Source organism: Triticum aestivum, chromosome 6D (assembly GCF_018294505.1).
Source record: "Triticum aestivum cultivar Chinese Spring chromosome 6D, IWGSC CS RefSeq v2.1, whole genome shotgun sequence".
In the NCBI taxonomy this organism is placed as follows: Eukaryota; Viridiplantae; Streptophyta; class Magnoliopsida; order Poales; family Poaceae; genus Triticum; species Triticum aestivum.
In genome coordinates, this window is record NC_057811.1 from 251,469,721 (window position 1) to 251,493,784 (window position 24,064).

A 24,064-nucleotide genomic window follows, 5' to 3' on the forward strand; every position below is an offset into this window, starting at 1 on the left:
ATCGCCGCCGCCCCGCGCCGCCGTGCTCCCGCCGCCGCCGTCCACCGCCGTGCCCCGCTCCCTCCGGCGCCGCGCCCTCCTTCCCTGACACCGTCGCCCTCTCCTCCCTCCGGTCGCCTCTTCTCCTCCGTCGCGCCTCCTTCCGCCGGCGAGCTCGAGAGCAACCGCGCCAGATCCGATCGAGGAAGCCCAGTGCGTTGACTTCCCCTCCCCCGTTATTTTCTCCAAGTCCTAAATGTTTGACATTATGTGCACCTGTTCATTGCATCGTAACTCTCTGCATATAGCTCCGTTTCGCGCGTGTAATATATCGAAATGTTCGCCTCGTGATGCTCTTCATTTTGTTCATTAGAGGCCCAAATCTCTAGTGCAAGAGTGCTAGTTGCTGTTATCTGCTGTTACTTAGCAGAACTTGAGCTCTACATGTGTTTTGTTGTATGCCATGCCATCTTTCCAGTGGTGTATACCATGTATTTTTTGTGATCTCTGTGGTGACTAGCACAAGCATGCAAACTAGGCCCCGTAATGTTTCTGATTTCAGAGACTTAGTGTTTTCTCTGTCTTTGTGTGCTGTTATTTTGTTGCCATGTAAACTTGATGCTACAGAGAGATCCATGCATATTTTGGAGATGTTCAGCAAGGATGTTTTGTAGATATTGTTGTAATTGATCCATTCCTGCACTTGTTTGCAATTATGGAGTGCCATAGCATGACTCAATCTTGCTCTACTTTTGCTATAAAATATTTCTGGCAGATTCTTAACATGATATTCATTTTTGCGAAGCTTGTTGTAATTGATCCATACATGATATGCTTTTGTTATTGCCTTGGATAGCTTCATAAACATGCCATCTTGCTGTAGGTATGCTTGTTTTGTCATGCATTGCTTTGTGGTGAGTGCATCAAGCTCACCAAGATGCCTTCATATTATTGTTTCTGCCATGCTCTGTTTTCTGCCAAGTCTGAGAACCTGTTAACGAAACTTGCTATGTTTGCATGGTTGCCATCATATCTTCTGTTCCTTTTTGGCTCATGGTCATTAAGGGACTTTTGTCATATGCATTTAGTAGAATACTTCCAAGCCTTGTTTTGCTGTGTTCAGTTCCTGTAGCATGTTGTTTTTATGCTCTGAACATTGCTACATGATGCTGTTTTCTGCCATGTCCAGTAATTTCACTAAGTCTGTGAACCTGTTATCTTTTGCACTTTTGCCATGCTTGTTTGAGCTTGTTATGTTGTGATCTAGCCATAGCTCAGTGTTCATATTTTGTCAAGAATCTCCTGTAGATTACTGCCGTATGCTTTGTTGCTACGTTGGAGTGCCGTAGCATTGTTACTTGTTGCATTCTAAGTGCTATCGTGCTGTTAATCGCAGTTTCGTGTCATTCTTGTTTTGCTTGCCATTTGCAAACCGTGCATCCGTTTCCGGTGATCTTTATATCGATTTCGACTGAAATCATATCATCTTTCCAGTGGTATGCTTGGTCTGCCAAATACTTCCTTTTTCATCATTTTTTCCTCCCGGAGCACGCATACGCATCGCATATCATATCTTGCATATCATTCATGTATTGCATCATGCTGCTTGTGCATTCCCCGTGATTGATTGTGGTTCCGTTGCTTGTGTTCTTGTTGTGGGTAGAGCCGGGAGACGAGTTCGTGAACGAGGAACCTGTTGAGTACGCTTACGAGGATCAAGCTCTCGACAACTCTGAGAACCTTGCAGGCAAGATGACCACCCCTCGAAATCACTTCTATCTTTGCTTTGCTAGTTGTTCGCTCTATTGCCATGCTGCGCTACCTACCACTTGCTATATCATGCCTCCCATATTGCCATGTCAGCCCCTAACCATCCCTTCCTGGCAAACCGTTGTTTGGCTAAGTTACCGCTTTTGCTCAGCCCTTCTTATAGCGTGGCTAGTTGCAGGTGAAGATGAAGTTGGTTCCATGTTGGAACATGGATATGTTGGGATATCACAATATCTCTTATTTAATTAATGCATCTATATATTTTGGTAAAGGGTGGAAGGCTCAGCCTTATGCCTTGTGTTTTGTTCCACTCTTGCCGCCCTAGTTTCTGTCATACCGGTATTATGTTCCTTGAGTTTGCGTTCCTTACGCGGTTGGGTGATTTATGGGACCCCCTTGACAGTTCGCCTTGAATAAAACTCCTCCAGCAAGGCCCAACCTTGGTTTTACCATTTGCTACCTAAGCCTTTCCCCCGGGTTTTCGCGAGCCCGAGGGTCATCTTATTTTCACCCCCCCCCCCCGGGCCAGTGCTCCTTCGAGTGTTGGTCCGAACTGAGTAGACTGCGGGGCCCCCTCTTGGAAACTCGAGGTCTGGTTTTACTCGTAGGATGTCTCATCCGGTGTTGCCCTGAGAACGAGATATGTGCAGCTCCTATCGGGATTTTTCGGCACATCGGGCGGCTTTGCTGGTCTTGTTTTACCATTGTCGAAATGTCTTGTAAATCGGGATTCCGAGACTGATCGGGTCTTCCCGGGAGAAGGTTTATCCTTCGTTGACCGTGAGAGCTTATGATGGGCTAAGTTGGGACACCCCTGCAGGGTAATATCTTTCGAAAGCCGTGCCCGCGGTTATGAGGCATATGGGAATTTGTTAATGTCCGGTTGTAGAGAACTTGTCACTTGACCCAATTAAAATACACCAACTGTGTGTGTAGCCGTGATGGTCTCTTCTCGGCGGAGTCCAGGAAGTGAACATGGTTTGAGTTATGTATAACGTAAGTAGGAGTTCAGGATCACTTCTTGGTCATTACTAGTTGACGACCGTTCCGTTGCTTCTCTTCTCGCTCTCTTTGGCGTATGTTAGCCACCATATATGCTTAGTGCCTGCTACAGCTCCACCTCATTACACCATCCTTTCCGATAAGCTTAAATAGTCTTGATCTCGCGGGTGTGAGATTGCTGAGTCCTCGTGACTCACAGTTTCTACCAAAACAGTTGCAGGTGCAGACGATGCCAGTGCAGAAGATGGGATCGACCTCAAGTGGGAGTTCGATGAGGAACGTGGTCGTTACTATGTGTCTTTTCCTGATGATCAGTAGTGGAGCCCAGTTGGGACGATCGGGGATCTAGCATTTGGGGTTATCTTATTTTCATTTGGATCTTGACCTCAGTCGGTCTATGTGTGCATTTTGAATGATGTATGGATTATATTTATGTATTGTGTGAAGTGGCGATTGTAAGCCAACTCCTTATCCCATTCTTGTTCATTACATGGGATTGTGTGAAGATGACCCTTCTTGCGACAAAACCACGATGCGGTTATGCCTCTAAGCCGTGCCTCGACACGTGGGAGATATAGCCGCATCGTGGGCGTTACAAAGGCTTGGCCTTTTGCTCAGTGTTTTGTTCCACTCTTACCGCCCTAGTTTCCGTCATACCAGTGTTATGTTCATTGATTTTGCGTTCCTTACACGGCTGGGGTTTATGGGCCCCCTTGACAGTTCGCTTTGAATAAAACTCTTCCAGCAAGGCCCAACATTGGTTTTACCATTTGCATAATAACAACTAAAATTTGTATAGGGAGTAATTAACCCTAGGATTCTTATTCAACAACCCAGGCCCGTGCTCCTCTCAGTGCTGGACCAATTTGGGCGACGTACGGCGCCCCCTAGGCAACCAGGGTCTCAGCCAACCCGACGCCTGGCCCATCGGGTGTGCCCTGAGAACGAGATACGTGCGACTCCTATCGGAATTTGTTGGCACATCAGGCGGTCTTGCTGGTTTTGTTTTACTATTGTCGAAAAGTCTTGTGAACCGGGATTCCGAGTTTGATCGGGTTGTTTCGGTAGGAGGATTTTCCTCCGTTGGTCTTGAGAGCTTGTGATGGGCTAAGTTGGGACACCTCTGCAGGGTTTAAACTTTCGAGGGTCGTGCCCGTGGTTATGTGGCAGATGGGAGTTTTAAATATCTGGTTGTAGTGAACTTGAAACCAGACTCAATTAAAATACACCAACCGTGTGTGTAACCGTGATGGTCTGTTTTCGATGAGGTTCGGGAAGAGAACACGGTGGGGTTATGTTTGAACGTAAGTAGTTCAGGGTCACTTCTTGATCATTACTAGATTATGACCGTTTGCATAGCTTCTCATCTTATTCTTACATTCGTAAGTTAGCCACCATACACTGCTTAGTGCTTGCTGCAACTCCATGATATATCCATACCTTACCTTTAAGCTTTGATAGTCTTGACACCGTGGGTGATATGATTGCTGAGTCCCCATGGCTCACAGAATACTACAAACACAGTTGCAGGTACCGATGAGTCTGAGGCACGTGATGCCACTGAACTCAAGTGGGAGTTTGACGAAGACCGTGGCCGTTACTATGTTTCTTTTTCGGACGATCAGTAGTGGTGGCCCGTAGGGTCGATCGGGACTTAGCTTGGGTGGTTGTCTTTTATTCATTTGATTTCGTCCGTAGCCAAACTCTCTGTTCACCTTGAATGATTGTATTACTTGATGATATTTGTGTGACATTGTGGCGATTGTAAGCCAAAGCTCGTACTCTATCTATTCAGTACATGAGATGAGCAAAGATACAACAACTCTTGCGACCATACCAATATGCGCTTACGCCCCAAGTCGTGCCTCAACACGTATGGAGTATAGTCGCATATTGGGCGTTACAAGTTGGTAATCAGAGCCATCCCAACTTAGGAGCCCCTGCTTGATCGAACCGCTGACATTGTTGAGTCTAGAACAAAACTATTTTGAGTCTTAGGAAAAAAAATATATATATATATATATATCGGAGAGTAGGATTCTTTTTACTCCTCAAGCCCTTCGTTGCTCTGGTGAGGACTCCTGACATAGATGTTTTGACTTCCCTCTCCTCATTTTCACTAAAAAAATTAGGATCATGTGGGTATATTGGGATTGTTCTGATATTGTTGTGACGAGAACATTGTTCTTGGTGCCTCCTGACATTTAGGGGTTGTGGCAGTGTCCCGGGGAGTTGAGCTCTGAGGTGTTGTCGTCACAATTTTATCATTGTAGTGCCGGTATACCTAAGCTCGCCGACATCGAAAATCTCTTCTATGCAGTTAGTGGTGAGATAACCTCGACGCCACCTAGTACTGGGGAGGGAGTTCGGGAGTATTGCCACAGCTAGTATAGCGGATGCTTTTCTAAAGTCGAGGTACACGATTCCCAAAGTTTTCTCGGTTATGTGTTCACGGATGGATACAGTGGAGCGTATGGCTTGTTAGTTGTGTGATATATATTGTGCCTCCCTGTATCCCTAACACCAGATTGCATAACTAGAAAGTATCGTAAGTTAATAGGTGAGAATTCAAGTAGCTCTTAGTTATCTTTTTGACAGATATTTGGTATGAGATATGGGAATCTTTACCATTTATTTCTTCCAGTTGTACCTTGTTGTTTATTCATCAATCTCCTTTCAAGTGGCTTCTCACTCAAATGGTCATATCATATTGACTTTGGAATGCATTCGTTCAATCTCTCTGTTCGGATGCTTATTGTGAAGACTTCTTTGCACATGTCTATCCGTTGATTCAGCTTCTCCATCATTTCTATGGTGGTTCTAATGGATGTCACCTTCTTCAGGATGGATCCCCCCAACGCGTCTGCATCCGGAACGTACCGATGGAGAGCAGTCGAACCCTCCGCCACCACCTCCGCCTCCAGAAGCATGGCAAGATTTGATGGCGGCCACCAACGCTAACACTTAGATGCCGATTCAACTCATGCAAGAGCGAAATCAAGGCCAAGGCAACCAAGGGAACCAAGGCCAAGGCCACAACAACAATCAACCTCAGTTTGCTACCCTCAACCAGTTTCTTGCAAATCAGCCAAAGTCATTCAGCGCTTGTGATGAGGCCATGGACGCTGTTGATTGACTCGTGGACATCAACAAGCATTTTGAATGCAGCAATGTCAGGCCTGAGGACTACATCAAGTTCGCTTCTTTTCAGCTCAAGAACCAAGCAGTAGATTGGTATCGACAGTACAAAGACTCTAGAGGGGGCCGAGTGATTGCCTGGACTGACTTCTGCAGGGATTTTTGAGCTCATCACATTCCAACAAGTGTTGTCGAGAGCAAGCGTGAGGAATTCCGCAATCTCAAGAAAGGAAGCAGGTCCGTGTATCAATACAATGTCAATTTCAGAATCTTGCACGCTTTGCAAGGCAAGACGTTCCTGATGAGAAGAGTATGATCTACCACTTCAGGGGTGGCCTCAGAGAGGATCTGCAGTTAGCTCTCGTTCTTGTTGAGCCTACTCAGTTCGATCAGTTTTATAACATGACCCTCAAGCAAGAAGCTGCTCAGCTCAAGTGTGAGGCTTCAAAGAAGAGACTCGGGGATGTAGTCCAGTCTTCTTCCTCCTCTCAAGTGGCAGCAAAGCAACAGAAGTTTTGCCTTCCTCCACCTCCTCCTTTTCATCCGCCTTATCAGTAGAAGCACTCATGTGGTCGTGGATCTTCCCACCCACCCAACCCAAGCCATCAGAACAAGTCTCAGCCTCAGGCTCCAAGGACGGGTGGTCCTCCTCCTCCACCTTTCCATCCACTTTCAGAGGACACTTGTCACAAGTGTGGTATGAATGGTCACCATTCCAACAAGTGCTTCAACCGAAGGCTCCTTACGCCTCCTCCTCTATTCAGGTCATCAAGCAATGCAGTAGTCAAGCACAATCCCAAGTCTGCAAGGGTGAGCATGATGAATTCAGCTCAAGCAAAGGATTCTTCAGAAGTGATCATGGGTAACCTTTCTGTTGACTCTATTCCTGCAAAAGTTTTATTCAATACTGGTGCATCCCATTGTTTCATCTCAAGACCTTTTGCATCAAAGCATTAGTTGGTTTTTCAAGATTTGCCTAGTCCGTTATCAGTTGTTTCTCCAGGTTTATTCATGCATGCGAGCTCGGTGGTTCGGGATGTCACCATCAAGATGGGCAATTATAAATTCCTGGCTTCCCCAATTGTTCTCGGTGATTCCGATAATGATCTCATTCTTAGCATGGATTGGATTTCGAAGCACAAGGCCTTTCTTGATTGTGCTGCCAAGGAGGTTAAATTAACGCATCCATCTTAGGATGTGATCATCTTTGCCGCTCGTGATGACACCATTCGGTTGTTCTCTCTCAATGAGAAAGGTGAGATCAACACTACTTCTCAGATTCCAGTTGTTTGTGGGTATCAAGATGTCTTTCCTGAAGAGCTTCCGGGTATGCCTCCTCACCGGCCAGTCGAGTTCGTTATTGATCTTGACACTACAAAAAAATACACTTCCGTGATGAGACGTGTTTGTCACAGTAGGTCACCGTTTTCTGTCATGCATGTACGTCCATGACAATTTTATGACAGAATCAAGATAGTCATACTTGTGCTGTCGTAGAAGTGTTCGATGACATTACCAAAATTATCATCACGGAAGTGTCCACTTCCATGACGATAAATCATGCATCACAGAAGTGCTTTCGTCAAGGGTGACCGACACATGGCATCCACCGTAGCGGAACGCCGTTAAGCTATCGGGTCCGGTTTTGGATCCAATAACCCGTTAATAGCCCCGACCAATGGGGATTTTCCACTTGTAAAATCATCATTGGCTGGAGGAAACACGTGTCGGCTCACCATTGGGACAGATGTCATCCACTCATTGGACCCAAAGCGCCTATGATACGTCGACACGTGGCACGGCCCAACAGAAGCCCATTCCTGTGAAAAGGCCGTCCCGTTTGACTTGGTCAAAAGGTGGCGGGCCGGCCCATGGCAAGCCTGTTAACGGCCTATTCGCATATAGCCCATTTACAGCCCGCTAATCCAGGGCCCGTTTACGGCCTGTCCGAATTAGGCCCAGTAGCGTCATCTGGGCCGTCCAATATAATTCAAGCCCGTTTTAACTTCCGGCCCATGTATGGCCCATGACGTATTTCGGCCCATATGAGTCCCTTTGTAACTCTTGGCCCATATATGGCCCGTGGTGAAACCGACCCGTAATGAACAGTGTATCGCTTTATACCCATTAGCGCCCATTATTCCATTGGGTCGTTTCCAGCTCGTGTTACCTTTCGGCCTTCTGAGGTCCCATTTATTCTTGGGCTCATTTCCAGCATTCAGTTACTTACGACCCGTTACTGGCCTTTCCTGCTTGTGGGCCAAATTCAGCCCGTGGATACAGTCGGCCCGTTTGTGGCCCGTTAATCTGTTGGGCCATTTTCATAGCATCATCAAATACGGCCTATTAACGGCCCGTTATTGTCAGCCCATAAAATGTACGATTTCCACTCTAGCCCGTTTATGGCCCCTTATACAGCCCGTACAAGGCCCATAGATGAGACGACCCGTAGAAGGCCCATGGATCCTACGGGACGTAGAAGGCCCATTGACCCGACGGCCCATAGAAGGCCCGTTGATCCGATGGCCCAAGGCCCATGGATCTGATGGCCCATAGAAGGCCCATGGATCCAACAACCGATAGAAGTCCCACGAATCCGACAGCCCATAGAAGGCCCACGGATCCGACGGCCATAGAAGGCCATGGATCGTCCGTCCCGTAGATGGCCCATGGATCGTACGGCCTGTGGAGGGCCATGGTCACTACAACGTTTGGGCGAGTTGGCCCCCGTTTCAACGATATATCATATTCAAAGAATTATCCTACTCTATACTATCACCTCTAAAAAACATGTACTATACAATCAAGAGACTAAGGCATAGAAACGTAGAATAATCCTACACTATACAATAAAGAAATTACAGCCGATTATACCCACTGGGCATTATGGTTCGGCACCAGTGATAATAAAACATATGCAAACAGCAAATTACATACACTGGGCAAATCCAGCTCATACATCATGGACGCGCGTCAACATAACTTACCATTTCAACTATAATCTCTTCAGGAAATAGGATTGGCCGGATTTAGATAGCACAAATTTCAGTCTGCAAAATCTCCAATTCCTTCGTTGTTACCTCAGTGTCTTGTTTCATTTTGTTGACTCCTGCCTCTAATACCTGCATGTCCAGTCTCAACTTGTTGATTGTATGTTCAGAATCATGTACATGTTGTCTTGCCACCTTTAGTTGATGCTCGAGAACACCAGCACATTCCAATTCCAATCCATAATCATTCGGTAACGGCCATGGCGCGCTGCTCGCAGATCTTTGTGTTGATGTCACTTCATCCTGAAATGTTTCTGTAAGTACACATGACTAGGGCAAATATATAGTTACAACAGTGAAGCGAGCAAGACAGACTATTTTGTACATGGCAAAACATGACTAACAATAATGTTACACGTCATGAAGCATAAGCAGGTGATATTTTAAAAATTATAAAAAAGGTAGTCTGTGCAGCCTGCATACAGAAATCTCTCTTAGCTCACCAGAGGAGCATGATGTTGGGGCCGAATCCAAAACACAGACAAGTTACAAATTTAGACAGCACGTTGTGTAGAAGTAAGCAAGCAGTTGGCTATTCAGTAGCTCAATTAAAGTCTTAGGGAGCATAATGAACAGCAGAGGGTTTCATACAAACATACTACAGCAAGCAAAACTATGCAATCATTAGCCTAGTATAAACTAGATTGTGAGCCTCATGCAATAATAGTTGGTTAATAGACTTCAAAGCTTCACGCACACTTCGGCGGAGTAATTAAGTGGTAAGGCCTTTAATTATGTCAACTAATGGTTATACAGGTACCCAACATCAGGCATCATTCTTTGGGCATCTCATTGACTGAGGACAAATAAAGCAATTGAAAAGACCAAATTAACTATGCCTGAAACAAACAAGGAATTGAACTGTTGAGTTGGATAAAGTGACTTACCTTAACAGGTTGAAGAGGCTCAGCGTAGCTCCTACTTCTCTTGCAAGGCTCCTTCCTAACATCTTGTACTTGGAAGTCCTCAATCTTATCTTCATTGCACCCCCTCTGCAAGGTGACACAAACTAGTTACTCATCTCCTTGGAAGATAAATATGCATACTTTCCAGTCTGTGAACACAAAAGGATGAGATTATAACAAAACAACACCACATATTGAAACATGCCGCATCTCTTGCACTTGCACACAATGAAATGAGCATTTACTTTGTCTGCACTATGTAAAAACTAGGCATACCTTCGAACTGGATCTCCAGGTACTCTTCGAGAGCCTACTTTAGTGTACAACCAAACCTTTATGTCACCTATGAGTTAGAAAAGGCCCCACTACAGCAGCCCTTAGTGTTTAAATTGTTGACAAGCTCTGTTAGAGTGTTTGGTCAAGAATAGCAAGTAATCAAATCAAATAGTCCTAGTATGGCTGGCTGATGCAAACTAGCAATTGAACAGATGTGTGAGCAAATCTTACATATCAACAAAAGAAGCAAAGAAGGAGGCTTAAAGACCATCACTTGACTGACCAGATTTAAGGGGCATTTAAACATCATGTGCAATGTATGAACTAACATAAACATTGCATATTCCAGATTGTACAACGGAATGCACATGTATTAGGTTATGCCATGTATGATGATGCCTAAATGTACACTATAGCAGGCAGGAGTGATTCATCATTGCACGCATAATTGAATTGCAGGTTAAGGGCCAGTTCTATTCCTCCTTTTCAGGGCTTATTGTCAAAATAAGCCATAAAAGATGTAAAGAAGTCATTTTTGAGTTATGGGCTTGGGCTTAACTAATTTCGCTTTGGAGGGGGGTGTTTCGGGTAGAACCTGAGTAAACATTGAAGGTAAGGGGAATAGTGAAATGACTCTGTTGTCTGCCTATATTACACTCAAAATGCAACTGGTGACGCCCGCGTCACATCTCACCCTCAAGTAAAAACAAACATGCAAGTCTTCATTGCCCTGCTCGCTTGCATCTCCTCTCCCCTTTCCCTCTACCTCGATCCCCTGCCTGTAGCACTAGGGTTCCTCCAGCAAGCCGTCGCCACTAGTCCCATCTGGCCTGGTCCTCGACGATGCTCTGTACAGCTAGGCTACATGGCCGGCGGGTAGGGGCAAATCTCCCTGGCTGCTCCTCCCTCTAGCGCCGCCCCTCATTCTCATGGTCTCCAGCAGCTGCTCCAGTGTGGTTCGTCCAACACACTACTCCGGCAGGCGCTGCACAACTACGGCTGATGCCACACTGCGGCAGAAGGCACCTTATTCCCCCTCCCCACCTCCCAGGCCGTGGCCTTGAGGTGCTGTTAAAGGATGAGCACATCCAACAAGGTGAGGATCTCCTCTGATTTTTTGCCAAATTTTCATTCTGATCCACTATACGATGAATTGCTATGAGCTGGTTCTGCTGCTGCTATATGATGCATTGCTATGAGCTGCTCCTGCTGCTGCTATATGATGAATTGCTATGAGTTGCTGCTGCTATATGATGAATTGCTATGAGCTGCTGCTGCTATATGATGAATTGCTATGAGCTGCTGCTACTATATGATGAGTTGCTATAAGCTGCTCCTGCTGCTACTGTATGATGAATTGCTATGAACTGCTCATGCTGATGCTATATGATGAATTGCTATGAGCTGCTCCTGCTGCTGCTATTTGATGAATTGCTATGAGCTGCTCCTGCTGCTGTTATATGATGAATTGCTATGAGCTGCTCCTGCTGCTGCTATATGATGAATTGCTATGAGCTGCTGCTGGTATATGATGAATTGCACACTGCTGCTGGTGCTGCTGCTGTATGATGAGTTGCTGCTTCTTCTATATGATGCTTTCAGGTGGTGCTGCTATATGATAATAACCAGCCACTTGGACCATCGAATTTCAATAAATAATTGTTCTTCATTTAAATGTGGGTCATGCGTTTTTCGTTTAAATTAGGCAATGGGATCTCTATGGAAAACATTGACCAAAGTAGATTGTGCCAAGTAGATGGTATCTTTGTATTTGCATTTTGAGCAAATAGTGATGGTCTATTTCCTATCATATTAATTACTGCACTGGGTTCAATTTGTGATGTTTGCAAGTCAAATTAATTTTCATATGAGCAGGAAAATGAAAAAATATAATGCAATCTAGACTTTTCACTGATCATACCAAAGATAAGCTAAAAACGCAATGAAAAGAACTGGTTGGCTTATTACATGAAGCTTATATTCACAGGTGCTTATTTTCTTAGGATAACTAGTAATATCTGTCCCTATGAAACTTGGCCAATAGAACTGACATACAAATAACATGTCACGATGATTGCAATGGAGGAGTGATGTACCATAGCACACTGTATAGGCTCACCGCTGGCTCTCCTTTTTTTGCGATGTTTCATGAAATTGCCACATATATCTTGTACTTTTTCATTGTGTAACCCTATCTGCATGTTGACACGACTAATTTCAGACATCTCTACATGATAATACATTGCATATCCCTTGCGCATATTTAAACCACCAATTAATGATTGTGTGCGTAGCATAAACTAGCCATGACTCTGTGTGCTGGACTAGCAGGCACTCTAAGGGAGCCTAATGTAGTGTACTGGAATTCATACATGCGACCTACGATTTTGTGTAATGTACTGCCTCTGTTCCTAAATACATGTCTATGTAGAGATTCCAGTATGGACCACATACAGCTGTATATAGATGCATATTCGAGTGTAGATTCACTCATTGTGCTCCGTATGTAGCCTATAGTGGAATCTCTAGAAAGACTTATATTTAGGAACGGAGGTACGAGGTAGTATCATGTATGACATCTACATATCTAATTTAGCAGCCAGTAGTAGAAATCATTGTCTGCACAAAGGGATTACTGGTCGAAAATCCTAGCAAAGCACGCTGGCAGGCACAGAACAATACAAGAGAGAGAGACACACTTACAAGATCATAGCAATGCCTCGGTCCAGGATCTTGGTTGGCCAAGCTGTTAGATCCAGAAGAAACATCGTCCTTGTAGTTTTTGCCAGCTGCATAACAGGTAATAGTGACCTGTTAGTATATTTGAAGTACATCGGGCATGTGATGCTGGACGGGTTTAAAGGTGACAAGTACCTAGGCCATGGCGGGTGCTTGGCATCTTGCCAGACGGTGGGAATCAGGTTAGAAACGTCAAGGATGATGACACTGCGCTGGCTGTTGGGGTCCGGTAAGGAGATCTAGAACCGTCGATTAGGGTGTTTGTGGAGCGGCTCCGGTAGGGTGGACTACGGTGTGGGCGAAGCGGATCTGTGGCCGCCGACGAGGGCGTAGGTCAAGCTGCTCCGGTGGTTGGGTTAAGGATGGTGTCGACGATGCGGATCTGCGGCCATGGACGGGGCGTCAGAAGCTGCTCTGGTAGGTTGGATGAGGGTGCGAGGAAGCGGATTTGAGGCCGTGGACTTGTGAGTTGGCAAAGCGGCCCCGGTAGGGTTGAAAATTGTATAGACGGCTACTCCGGTGTGGTTGACGATGGTGTCGGCGAAGCGGCTCCTGTAGGGTTGAGGAAGGTGTCGACAAAGAGGATCAGAGGCCGTCGACGGGGGCGTCTGTGGGGCGGCTCCGGGGGGTGTGGACGAAGCGTCTCCGGTGGGGAGTACGAATGAGCCGCTGCAGATGCGCTGCGGTTGACGAGAGTACCGGCAAAGCAGATCCGGTGCCGTGGACAAGGCCGGCACTGAATGGGCTGTGGTACAGTGGTGGATGAGCAGTCTACCTGTTTCTAGGGGAGGTGGGAGGGGTAGATGCGGCCGCAGAAGTAGATCCGGCGAGGTGGACGCCGCTGGTAGTGAATGGGCTCTGGTACGCCGGTGGATGAGCAGTCTAGGGTTTCGACAGGGGAGGGGAGAAAGGCCGCTGAAGTACGGATGGCGTGATGTGAGATGCTCTGGTGCTGTGGAGTTAGTCGTTTTTGCGGGAGGGGGAGAGGAAATGGGTGTGCCGTGTAGTGGGGGGAACCGGAAGTCACCAAAGCAGCCCCGACCTATTATGTAGATGAGGGCGGTATTGTAAATGTTGGTCTTCGTGCACCAAGGACAAAAGGGGAATTTCGCATGCTAAAAACTAAGGTGGCGGAAATTTTAGAAGGAGGTGGGAGATTTTGCCGCCCGCGGGATCGTTCGTATCCAGTTTCAACTAATTTTGACCGTGCTAGCGGGAAGGTCATGCGAGACTGTGTACACGGGGCACGCGTCGGCAGTTAATAACTGGTGTGAAGTCCACCCCAGAAAAAAAGACAATAACTCAGGATGATGCGCCGATAACTTGGACGTTCACACGGGCGCGGCCAAACGTACGGGTGTAGTGGCGCGTTCAAAAAAAGGGATCAAACACTCAGCCTATGTATTTCTCGTGTAAATAGATAATTTAGTGCAATTGGTTATTTACTTTAAACATAATGCATTGACGTGTTAGTGTAGAGGCGCACAAAAAGAAATGGATATTGTAGTCCGCTACTTAAAAGTGTTACCTCATATGATTACATAGCCTCCATTTCATAAATTGCGTACCCGTTGAATTCATATATGAATATTACATATATTACTTCATCATAGAACCTTAAATCATCCAAGACTAATGATTTTGAATGCAAGAGTAATAATGGTGCATGTACATGATAGCTACATTGGTTGTTTGAAGAAACATCACTGTAACTTTGGCATGCACAACTGAAAAGGTTTATTTAACTAGAAAAAAATGTGATATGTGAGTGTCCAATCTTTATAACATTGAATCCATATTGTACCTTTGGCCACGATACGAAGTAGATATTGATTTATGTTCAAGCGATGCACGTCCACGATCGCTATATAGTGATACGTGAACGAATTGTGCAATCTCTCTCACACGCATACATATCTCATTTCCCTGTGGGTATCGGAATCACACACGCGCACTTCGTGTATTTCTCTCCCTCCGTCCAGGTTAGAATTCGTCTTTCTACCCCGTCCTACAAGTCTCTCACACAGAAGCACACACGCTCTCTCTGTCGAACACGCCCACCCCTTTAATTCCGCCCACCCACAACCACTAATGTCTCAAAGTATAATAATGTCTCTCACACATATGCCTAAGGTTAACTCGAGTTCCGGAACCATATGAATACATACAATGGGATTCCAGCAGAAAACCTTTTGTTTTGAGATTTCGCTCTCTCTCTCCCCCCCTCTCTCTCTCTCACACACACACACGCGCGCGCACACACAGACATTGTTTCTCGCTTCATTTTTTCTGGCACTTGCATGCACACAATTTTGTTTATCTTCGTGATGCTTTAAGTATGCCTCGCACAAATGCTATCTACCTATCCCTTAATATAGCTAGATATGTGTCACACAAACTCCTTCTCCCTACTAGCAAGATGCCCATGTGTTGCACCGAACATCAAGATGCATTTGTATGAGTAGTTTATCTTGTGGGAGAAAAGGATAAACGAGGGAATGCCTTATTTGCAAATGCGGAGAGGGGTGTGGGTATCTTTTTGCAAAATTGCCACAATTTCCTTCCTATCAGTCGGATATAAATCGGATGGCCTATATTGAAGGATGGCAGGAACACCATCATCACCAACTCTGTTTTTATAAGAGTAGGGATATGTAAGTGTCACTGCCCCCCCCCCCCGACACACACACCCACACCCACACCCACACCCACACAACCACACACACACACTTCCCAACACCGAAGGAGTAGGGTGACACCTCGATCTTGATACTAATATATCGATTGGCTTCACTCTCAAACACACACACACGCACACACACTACCCGACACCGAAGGAGTAGGGAGGCACCTCGATCTTGATAGTAATCTATCTACTCCTCTTTCAAACACACACACAGACTCGCTAGTTGTGCCTCTGTGCCTACCGCGCACACTCTCGATACGTCTTTCTCTCCGTCCCCCTCCCCCCCCCACCCCTACAATGATAGCAGAAGGGTGACAATTCGATCTGATCGTAATCTGTCAATTGGTTTCTCTCTCGAACATTGTGTCTCTGTGCCTCGCTCAGTAGCCCCCTCGATATGAAGACTTCTCGCGCGCGCACAGCTGTAGTGACGATGACGCTGAACCCAGTGTGCCTCGTTTTTACCGGCCTCATGTGATAGTTTTCACCCTGTTTTCTGTTAATTAACAATGCAACCTTGTCTTTGTTACTACTAGTGAATCTGAAATCATTCGGGGCAGACATAAAATATACCACTTCAACCCAATTATCGTAGTAACTATTTTAAAAGAAACTAGCTAGATGCCCGTGCAAACGTGGAGTGGGGTGTGGGTATATTTTTGCAAAATTGTATGAGTAGGGGTGTGGGTATATTTTGGCAAACGTGGAGAGGGGTGTGGGTATATTTTTGCAAACGTGGATAGGAAGATGCATTTTTATGAGTAGTTTATCTTGTGAGAGAAAAGGATGAACGAGGGAAGTCCGTATTTGCGAACGTGGAGAGGGGTGTGGGTATATTTTTGCAAAATTGCTATAGTTTTCTTCCTATCCGTTAGATATAAATCTGACGGCCTATATTGCAGGATGGCACACACACCATCATCACCAACTCTGTTTTCTACTCTCTCCATTCCTAAATATTTGTCTTTTTAGAGATTTCAACAAGTGACTACATATGGAGCAAAATGAGTGAATCTACACTCTAAAATATGTCTACATACACATCCGTATGTGGTAGTCCATTTGAAATGTGAAAAAGACAAATATTTAGGAACAGATGGAGTATAAGAGTAGACATGGAGATATATCTCAAGCATGGTCTACAACCAAAATGTGCTGGACTGGTTAGCGCGGGATGCTCGCAACGCGATGACATGAGTTCGAATTATGTCTTTAACTTTAGATTTTTATATTATATATTACTTATTTAATATATACTTCTTTCGCTACTATACTGACAATGGAACCCACAGAGTACTTAGAATACAAGATTAAGGATGGACTTGTTTCTTTTTAACTTTCTGTACGAAGCTGTAGCCACGCTGCAAGTCACGTGTACACTGTACATGCAATTAACTTTTTATAGAGGGACAATCATACACGCAATTAACTCAAATGGATTGGACGTCACTCTATTATTTCCAGCATAAGAGCATCTCCAACGGCAGCCGGCAAATTTCCTCCCGCTTCCTTCCGCGGAGGACGACATCAAACGCCAGCGGCATACATTTTCACAACTCTAACCAACCAGATGAAATTCGTGCAAACACGGACTGATTTCACATAAGCATGAAGGATTTCGTATAGAAAAGCCGGATCTTCATATAAACACGATGGATTTCATTACATTTACATGAACTAAGCAGTGCCAATCCGGCTCTCTTGGTATAATTAATACTCCCTCCGTCCGGAAATACTTGTCCTAGAAATGGATGTATCTAGGCTTATTTTAGTTATAGATACATACAATTTATCCATTCTTACAACAAAAATTTCCCGCCAGCTGGAGAGGGAGTACATAATCTAAATGGCCGCCCGCGGATCCCTTTGTCTTCCTCATGTCCGGCAGACACTTTGCGGGGTCGAGGGAGGTGCTCGGAAGAGACAAAGAAGCAAAGAAACCACCTGAATGTGCAGTCTTCGCCTCGGCGGTGGCCTTCATTGGACCCAAGTGGCGGCAGCCTCCCGTGTTCTACTTCTCCTCGATGATGGCGGCGGACACGGAGAAGCTGGCCGCTGACTCGTCACTCTCCACGCACCCGGCTTCTGTATGTACCTGCATGGCGCTGCCACGGGGACGGGAGGCGCGCCCACACACACGGGAGGACCAGCACCGCAGACACTGGTGGCGCGGTGTGATGCGGCAGTGACGACGCCCGTACCAGTGTGCTCGCCACCGTGCCGGCGTGGAGCAACTCGCCACTCCTCATAGAGCTGAACTGGAGCGGCGAGTTTCTGAACCACGTGCCTGCTTGGGGCGGCAATTGGCTTCGTCGGGCCAAGCGAGGTTGGTGGCACACCGAGCGGCCTCGCCCAAATCTGGAGGGCTCGGCGGGCCACCCAGCCGGGTAATATGCCGGAGAACGGCTCCTCGGAAGCCATCGGAAGACTGGAGAAAATGGTGAAGGAGATGGGGGAGCGGCGGAGGGGTGCGATTCTTGCCTGCTGTCTGTCTGGCCTCGTGTAAATAGAGGGCGGACGGTAGGAGCTTGGTCGGCGTCTGGCCTCGTTTAAACTGAGGGCGGACGGGAGGAGCTCGGCTGGTGTTGCGTTTAATTCCAGCCCGCTCATGAACGGACATATGGCCGGAGTAGGTTTCTCGGTTTGCATGTGGGTTTAACGGAGGGGTTTGATGGAGGCGAGGAGGCGTGTTCAGCCGGGCGTGCAGCTCGCAGCGCAGTACTATTCGATTTGACAGCGGGCGGGGCAGTTCCCGATACGGGTTTAATGCAGACGAGGGACAGAGTAGCGGTTCCCGAAATGTTGAACGGCCAATGCATCCTCCTTCAATTAATGCATGAGGGAAGTAATGGGAGGAGGACCGGGAAAAGATGTTGCACGATGTGAATGCAACGCAGTTTGCCCTCATATAAAGGCGCCCCTCCATTCCAGTGCATCTACCACATCGTACGCACCTAAGCATTTGCCTAAGCACCTACACTAAGGGCAAAAGAGCTCACTCCAGACCCATGGCGGCGATGCGCGCGAGCGGCCAGCGGCTGTGCCAGATGGTCCACGACGTCGGCCTGCGGCATGGCGCCGAGGATCGTCTCCAGACGGTTTTGGAGACCGGCTGGTGGATGGCCGCTGTCGACACCAACTACGACTCTTAGTTGGACCAGATGATCTGTAAGTGCATCTAGTGCCCCTTAGTGACTTTGGTGTATTGAAGACTTATAGGTTAAGGGACTAATGCGTTTGTGAGTGTACACAGATCTATAAGTCTATGAGGAGTTTGATATTACAGAGAAAGTCGACCCCTAAAAATGAAGTTCTTCGACTGAAGACTTTCTGAAGACTTTGAAGTTGAAGAAATTGGTGTGACCTTGAAGACTTGGTATTCATTTGAGGAATATGAAGTATGAAGACTTTTGTTTTCGTAGTTTCATTTTATCTTTCGTAGGAAACACCATACTGTTAAAGGGGGTCAAGAAAATACTAAGGAAAAATTTCCATGTGATGCTCAACTCAAAATCCTACACCTACCAATCCCTTCGAGTGAAGCCATTGGAAATCTCATACAGTTTAGTCATATTCTTCAGTGACAGAGACGAAGTTCTTCTGGTCTCTAAGGAATTTGTTCTGACTGAGGAGTTAGAATTCGCCAGTGCGGATTGCCTACACAGTGAGGAACATGATAGCCCTGAGGAATTTGATACTCAAATTTCCCGACCGTTGCTGTGCTATGCGCCAGCTGTCCCAAAATATCTACCCACCTAACGGTCATATCATTGAAGGGCATTTATGTCTTATCATGTCGGGCTGCTCCTTAGGCTATAAATAGCCGCCCCCTACAACCACTAGCTGGTTGGCTGCTCCTAGAGAAACTGACACTTGTCATTTGAGAGCATCCCATCCTCCGAGGACTTTGAGCGAAAATCATCAAGTGAGGAAAAACGCCAAACCCAAACACCTACAAACCCAAAGTGATTGAGCATCACTGAAGAGATTGACCCTGCATGGATCCGACGCTTGTTATCTTTGAAGACTGTGCTTCTTCCAGACGGTTAGGTGTTATGGTCTAGAGCATCCAAGAGGAAATTGTGGATCGCCGAGTGACCGAGTTTGTGAAGGTTCGGAAGTCACCTGAAGACTTACCACGAGTGATTGGATGAGGTCTATGTGATGTTAGTTCAAGGAGAATATGGTGAGGACTGTGTGTCCGGGACTGGGTGTCCTCAGGTTTAAATACCTAGCCGCTCCAACTAGACGTACAACTAAGACAGCAGTTGGAACTGGTCTACCAAATCATTGTTTTCACCAAGCCAACTGGTTCTATTTCTTCAACTCTTTCATTTCCTCATTCCTGTATTGTGCAATTGTTCATATCTATGTTTGAAGACTTTGATTGAAGACTTTCTCAATTTCCTCAGTTCAATTTCCTCAGTCTGTTTGTCTTCATCCTATGTTATCCTGTGCTTACGCTTTCTGTACTCTGTGCTTGTTTTCATTTCATCATGATGACTATGCTTGAGTTCTGCTATGCATACTTTTGAGTACTTATTCCGCTGCAAGTAGTTCTTCGCTAAGGAATTTCCTCACGCAAAAATTCCTCAGTGAAGAATTTATAAAAATCGCCTATTCACCCCCCTCTAGTCGATATAACGCACTTTCAATTGGTATCAGAGCAAGGTACTCCCTTGTTCTGTGTGATTTTGGTTTAACCACCTGGAGTTTTAGTTATGTCGATCGCAGGTATGATCAAGGTCTCTGCTGGGTGTCCTACCTTCGATGGGACGGACTACCCCTACTGGAAGAATAAGATGCGAATGCATCTTGATGCAATTGATAACGATCTCTGGTATGTTGTGGAAAAAGGTGTTCCCTCTGTCTCACCCTTACTGAACACTGCCGATGTGAAGAGATTCAAGCAACTCGATTCTCAAGCGAAGAATATCATATGTGGCCATCTGAGGAAAGTACAGTATGGAAGAGTGAGTGCTTTGGAAACTGCTAAGCTTATCTGGGATAGGTTGTCCAAAGTAAATGAAGAAGCGTCAACACAGCGTGACTCTCGAGTTGATGTTCTTCACAATCTCTTCAACCGCTTCAAAAGACTCGACAATGAGAATGTTCAACAAACCTTCGATCGCCTCACTGACATCTCAAATGAGCTTCAAGCACTTGGTGCCACTGACATCACCGACCACGAGGTGGTGAAGAAACTACTGAGATCGCTTGATTCCTCATTTGATACTCTGGCCTTGATGATACAAGAGCGTGCTGATTACAAGTCACTTGATCCCGCTGATATCCTCGAAAGGCTAAACACTCATGAGTTCCAGCTTGCTGAAAAGAGAGATCTCTATGGTTCGAGCTATAGCAGATCACGTGCACTAAAGGCCAAGGCAGTTTCTGAGTCTGAAGATGAGGACTCTGAAAGCAGTCTTGGTGATCCTGAAGAACTGAGCCATGATCTATCACTGCTTGTGAAGAAATTCCATAAGCTCTCAAGACGTGGTCGCTTTGGAAGACCCTCAAGGAGCAATGATTCCTCATCCAATGACTACAAGAAGAGGCTTTGTCACAAATGCAAGAAACCAGGACACTACATTCAAGATTGTCCTCAGTGGGAAAAGGAATCAAAAAAGAAGAAATATAAGGATTACAGTTCTGATGATACGAAGAAAAAGAAGAAATCCTCAAAATCTTCATCATCAAAATCCTCAAAGTCTTCATCTCACAAGAAGAGTAGCTCCAAGAAGGCTCGGGCATTCATTGGCAAGGAAATGGACTCTGAGGCTGAATCTGAAGAAAATGAGGAAGAGGAGGCATCTGAGGATTCCGAATCCGGTGGGGCGAGCCTAGCCCTCGCTACTGCATTCGTCAGCAAGTCTATCTTCAACTCTGAAGAAAATGACCTCACGAACAAGGCTGATGAAGGCAATTATGACTACGCTCCCACATATTCCTTCATGGCAAAGGGTGCCAAGGTACTCAAATATGCCTCATCTGAATCAAGTGAAAATGAATCTGATGAAAACCTTAAGCCTAGCTATTCTAAACTTTCTAAGATTGTTGTGAAACAACAAAGGGCCCTTGAAAAGGTTCAAAACATGCTAGACAAGAGTGATGATATGTTGGGTGAAGAAATGGATCGCACTAAAACCTTGACTGGAAATCTTCAGAGACTTCAGAATAGGTATGACAACCTTCAAGGTCAACATAACACTCTTTTGTCTGATCATGAGAAGCTTTCTTATGAATTTCTTCAAAGAAAGCAAGATCTAGAGAAGCTAAAAGTGAGTTATGAAGATCTTCAGAAGGAGCGCGATTCATTACTTGCTCAACAAATCAGCGCTGCTCAGGAAGAATTTGTTCCTCCATGTTTGAAATGCATTGAACGTGAATCTGCTAATTCTTCACCTGAATGTTCAAATGCTCCTAATGCTACAAATTCCTCAACTGTCTCTGCAATCATTAATTCCTCATCTGAGGACATTGCTAGTATCACTAACGATGCAGGGCTGAAGGAATTGTACATGACAGGCATGTACAAAAGCCTCAAAGGGCATCAGACTCTTTGTGATGTGCTTAAAAGGCAGATCCTCAACAGGAACCCTAGGAAAGAGGGTATTGCCTTTGAGAGGAAACTCAATGCTGATGGTACATATTGGAAGCCTGAGCAGTACACAAAAACCTCATGAGTTGCTGCAAAGGGACCTCCAGTTGATCCATCTAATTTATCTGGCTTTACATGTGAATCTACTCATTCTTCTGATGAGTCATTTGACTCCAACTATAAACTGTTCAAAAATCAGAATGGTGAAGTATTTGCTAGATATGTTGGCACTAACTGCAGGAACGGTTCCCCTATGAAGAAAATCCGGGTTGCCAAAAGGTGCCTTGAAAGTCTTCAAGTGAATGTCCTCATGACACCATCTATGAAGAATAGGAACCCCATATCAAATTCTTCATATGGACCAAATTCTTCATATGGATCCAAGTCCTCATACGGACCAAATTCCTCACGTGGATCAAATTCCTCAAAAGGATCAAAGTCCTCATATGAACATCATTGTGCTAAAAACTCTATTTCGCAGGGAAGAGCCAAGGGCTATGAATATGAGCATTATTCTTCTAATCATTATGTTCATAAGTCCTCGAAGAATTTCTCTGCTTATTCATATGCTTACCCTAACTCCTCTTATGTGAAATGAAATGGATTGGCTTCTATGCCACCTTTCTCATATGGAGCTCGCAGAGTGATGAACTCTTTGCCACCCCTTCAAATGTGGGTGGTGAAGAAAAGAACTAATCTCTTCTGCAGGGTGAGGTCTCCAGACGTACTTGAACGTCTGAAGAATTTGCTGGAGACCTGAAGTTTGCCTGAAAGGACGCAGGCTAATCATGAAGAAATGAACTTTCATTTCTCACGTCCTCATACTGCTTTATCTGTTCTATTGCTTGATGAAATTGATCTGATGAATTGATGTCATATTCTTCACTGATGAAGTATATGAAGTTCGTAAGCTGCACTAATTCATCTGCAGGATGATCAACCCAAAGCCATTGAGTGGGTCCTCGATAGTGGATGTACAAATCACATGACTGGTGACAAGAATCTATTGATTGATGCTCCCTTATCACCATCGCATCTGAAGCATATCATCTTCGCTGACAAAGGCAAAAGTCAGGTATTGGGTCTAGGTAAGGTTGCGATCACAAAGGATCGACACATGGACAAAGTCATGCTTGTCGAGTCCTTAGGATACAACCTCATGTCCGTCTCAATGCTTTGTGATCTTGATATGGTAGTTGTCTTTGGCAAGTATCGTTGTGTTGTGGTTATGGAAGCTGACAATTTCGAAGTCTTCGAAGGCTTTAGGAGAGGAGACTTGTATATTGTAGATTTCTCTACAGGACCGCAACCAGCCGTGTGCCTACTTGCAAAAGCTTCAGAAGGATGGCTATGGCATCGACGACTTGGTCATGCAGGCATGAGGAATTTGCACACGCTTGCGAAGAAGAAGCATGTCATTGGCACTGAGAATGTCAAATTCCTCAAGGATCACCTATGTGGAGCTTGTGAAGCTGGAAAGATGACCAAGGCTAAGCATCCCGCGAAGACTATCATGACCACTACTCGACCATTCGAATTGCTTCACATGGACCTCTTTGGTCCTAACCATTACTCAGCTGTCACAAATGACGTATCTCTCTATGGGCTTGTTATTGTTGATGATTACTCTTGTTACACATGGGTACACATTGTTACTTACAAACATGAAGTGCAGGAAGTCTTCAAACGATTTTCCTCGAGGGCTTCAACCAACTTTGGTGTGAAGATCAAGCACATCAGAAGTGACAATGGAACTGAGTTCAAGAATTCTAGTCTTGATGACTATCTTCATGAACTTGGTATTACTCATGAGTTATCTGCTCCTTACACTCCTCAGCAAAATGGCGCCGTGGAGCGCAAGAACAGAAATCTTGCTGAGATGGGTCGCACTATGATTGATGAGTACAAGATGCCTCGT